The sequence below is a fragment of the Merops nubicus genome, unplaced genomic scaffold (genome assembly GCF_000691845.1).
Source record: "Merops nubicus isolate BGI_N331 unplaced genomic scaffold, ASM69184v1 scaffold21877, whole genome shotgun sequence".
Taxonomy (NCBI): Eukaryota; Metazoa; Chordata; class Aves; order Coraciiformes; family Meropidae; genus Merops; species Merops nubicus.
In genome coordinates, this window is record NW_008618594.1 from 3,179 (window position 1) to 7,245 (window position 4,067).

The window sequence follows — 4,067 nt, forward strand, 5'->3', positions numbered from 1 at the left end:
AACTTATTCTACCTGTCACAACAGAAAGGGATTAGTTTATTTTGTGCCAGGATCTAACACTGAGTTCAGTCCTTCAGCTGTTGAAGTCGAATGGCCACATTCCCTGTAAGTTCAGTAAGAATAGCACCAGCTCCTTTCCTGTAAATACTTCTGAGGAATAATGAAGATACATTGTCTTCTCTGCTCATAGAGGAAGATTTTGTTGTTTGTTTTTTTTTTTAAAGTGAGATGTTGTCTACCTCCAAATGCATGTAGACTTTGAATAAACTGAAAATCTTCCATATACCATTCATGATTTTGTAAATCTCTTATGTAAAACTCATGTAAAATGGCTGTTGTCTTTCCCCTTTTAAGTATTCCACATCGTTTTCACAGTATCTTGCCCATAATTAACGGTGGCTGAATGGTGAGTTTTTTTGGATCCCTTCAGTGGGTGGGAGATACCTGCGTTCCCTGAATCATAAGCTTCTCACTTGGCAATTTTTTAGGCTCAGCTTTTATATTAGATCTCCATGTTTTAGGTTAAGCGCATGAGTCCCTCATCTCCTGTTTTCTTACTCAAACCTTGGTGTAAATACCATTCTGTTGATAGAAAAGTACCTTATACAAGTGTAATTGGCTTCTCTTCCCATGTAAAATACCCTATGCCTCCAAAAAACACCTTTATTTTAATAGAAATATGCTCACTATTAGAGCTTGTCATTTTAACTATACCAGCAAAATTAAAAGGTGTATGTAGACAAGATTTTATTGTGAATTGGGCCAGTTAAACAAAGAGCAGCTCACACAGTAAAGTGGAAGACTGAATATTATTCAATTTGGTAAGTATATATCAGCATCAACAATAAACTAATAAAGTCAACCTGTAGGAAGAGTACAAGTGTACATGTTTGGTGTGTGTCTCCCCTTCTTCAAATTCTTTGTTTCATCCATCTCTTACCAAAAACATGATATGAAATATTTCAGGGAATGAGGTTTTTGTAGGTGTTTAAATTGGCCATCGAGCCTTTCAGTCTTGTCCCAGCAGAGAACTTAATGATAATGTTATAAGACTCAAGAGAATGAAAACTGAAGAAGTCCTTAGGGAAAGGTATTTTTAAACTTTTTAGTTTCTTTCTTTAGTTTACAGCAATTTGGATGATGAGTTACACACCTTTCAGCCGAGGCAATGAGGCCAGGACAAATATTTTATCAAACAGTGTTTGATGTGTTTTAGTCTTTATGAGCTCTTTCAAAAAGAGTCAGAGTAGCGCTCAGCCAGCGCACATTCCTGCCCTCTTCCTTACACCCAGCGGCTGTGCAATCCCACGGCCAGCTGGCTCAGTTTGCTCACCCGATAGCGAGCTGGTCCCTCCTTGGTGGGGGAGGAGACACGGACTGCTCCTCGCCGGAGCAATCCCTGGTTAGACTGGACTAAGAGTAAGATGAAATTGCACCCTTAGCTGCTGCCTGTTTGTAAACAAGAATGAGAAGGGCAGGTGGAGCTTCGTGGTGTCACTCTGACATTTTGTAGTTTTCTGCAGTTGGGAGGAGCTATTTTGAGTGTCAGTTGGTGGAACTATGGGTATGATCTGAATGTGAAAAGTAGCTTCTCATTTCTAAGAGAATTTCTAGTCTGTATCAGGATACTGTCCCTAGTGGAGGGGAAAATAGAGAGGATGCACAATATTATAGAATTTATTCTTTCTCTCTCCCTAAATTTCTGCTTCTGTATGTGTGGAGGATAAATAGTTGGAAATTAATACATCAATGTCATACACTAGCAAGTATATTATTTACCTGGTTTTATGCCTGTCTTCATACCAGTGAGTCTCTCCTTGCTGCTGACTTACTGGAAATGAAGAACATTTGTCTTTGTGGAGAAAGTTCACAGTATTGCCTGCAATGGAAAACAGCAATACGAAATGAAATCACATTTCGTTAAATTCGGGAAGACAGAGTCCCTGAACTTGCAGTAAGAGATTACTCAAATATTTAGTTATAAAAGGATTATAGAAGTGCAAACAATCTTGCTCTGCAGGTTTGGAGCTTTTACTTAGAGCTTTTGGGGGTGTGTAGGTGTGTGTGTCTGTAAATATACATGGACTGTAGGAGAGTACCTGTGTAGCAAAGGCTATTAATGAGAAAAGAGGCATTTGTTAAACTGTTATCAAACTCAAATAATAAAATCCAGCATAAAATCCAGGATAAAATTGTCAAATGGACCTTTAAGCAGTGAACTGTTCTTTCACATTTGGACTCTTGATGATTATGGGACTTTTTCCCCTCTTGTGTCCAAAACAGCACATGAATTATCAGAACCATCAAGTCCTCTTTAAAGCACTCACAACTGAGTGCAACATTCTTGCATTTACCTGGGGATACTGCAGGATGTCACTTGTATTTCTCACCTGAGTCTTATAATCCATGTTTCTTTGGTTTTTTTTCAGTGGGTGTGCCCTCGCCACACATCTTTTCTATGTTTTCTTTTTTCTCTGTTGAAACCCCTGCTCAGTCTCGCTTGTTGCCTGTCTCCTCTGTGTGTTTCCTCCCCCTTCCCTGTATTCTCTGCTTCCGACTGCAGTTTCTCACAGCCCTGGTGCCTCCTTGCTGCCACATTTCGTCTCGTCAAGTGTTTCAGAACATCATCTTTCCCATTGCCATCCCCAACACCTTAGTAACAATAAGGCTATTAACATAGCCTCAGCTGGCAACTGTGTGCTTAGAACGGCAGGCAGCAGGCAACGTCAACATCTTATTTTAGGTGCTTGTGTATTTGCAAGTGTAAGCTTTTATACTGAATTTTTTCACAATTATCTGCCTGATGCTCTTTGTAAAAGTTCAGCATGTTTGACTTTGTTGTTTCTGAAGGTGAAGTTTCAGGTGGGCAAAGCTGGTTGAACAATTTGCTGACAAAGAACGGGTAGTTTCATGGCTTCCCATGCTGCAACTCTGATGCGCATTTGACCTCTCAGTGAGCTGCTTGAGCTCCTAACCTATCAAACAGCAAACAGATAAAAAAGCTGCACTGATATTATTTTTTTGTTTCCTGCTTCATTTTAGGGAGCTGAATCAATATAGTGGGAGCCCAAATGAGAAGCAGAGCTGGGTGAAAGGAAGAGAAGGGTACCCCAGGGCTGCAAGGACAACGTCTGAGAGTAAGGGACAAAGCAAGGGGAACTACCACTTTAAAAGCAGGTAGCTGTTGAAGATCAATAAACTCCTGGGCTAAAGATTAAGCTTTTGCTCTCTTTTTTTTGTGAAGAGCTTTCCTGAGTAGAGATTTCCTTTTCACAAAAAGTAGAGGTGTCTTTTTATATCCTCATTCAAAAAAATAAAGAAAATAAATCTTGTGTGATACTTAGGTTTCTGAAATCTAGTTTGCTGAGATCAGTAGAAGGCTGTTGAAAATTGACACTGAAATCTTTTCTTGGCCTCCTAAGGGGAAGCTGCAGCTGCTTCTGCTGCACTTACCCTTTCTGGGTCTGGAGTCTCACTGTCACTGTTCTGCCTGAGGACCAGCAGCTCCTATAGCAAGTGGCACCTGAACACAGATAGTGGGATATTTTCTGATATGCTCTTACTTGCTTGTTTGATGTCAGCTGAACATCATGCGAGAAAAGTGGAAAGAGCTTTGTTTCCAGTCAGTAGTGAAGATGGCTGGCAAAAATGTTTGGGGACAATAGAAGCAGATTATCTGGAGGAAAGAATTTAGTCATTTAAAGGCAGAATAATCTTCATCTGAGGAACTACAAGCCCTCAACCACTGAAATCAATTCTAGTATCACAGGAGACTGCTGTAGTACCGTAGCCAAGCTCTGGCTGCGATGACAAATTGCTCTAAGGAGTTCTTCTCTTCCTATAGCTGCTCCCTTGCCACCGTTTGCTGCCTCTTCAGTTACGCCAATGCAATTGTTCTTGAGATTGTGGTTTAATACAAAAATTGACCAGTATTTGAAAAGAAATATTATTTGGATTTTATTTATTGTTTGATCTTCGGTGTAATACAGGCCTGCAAATATTTGTACTGGCACAGCTGAAGGAGGAGAGAACTGCAGTGTGCAGCTAAGGTGAACAAAAGAGAGCAG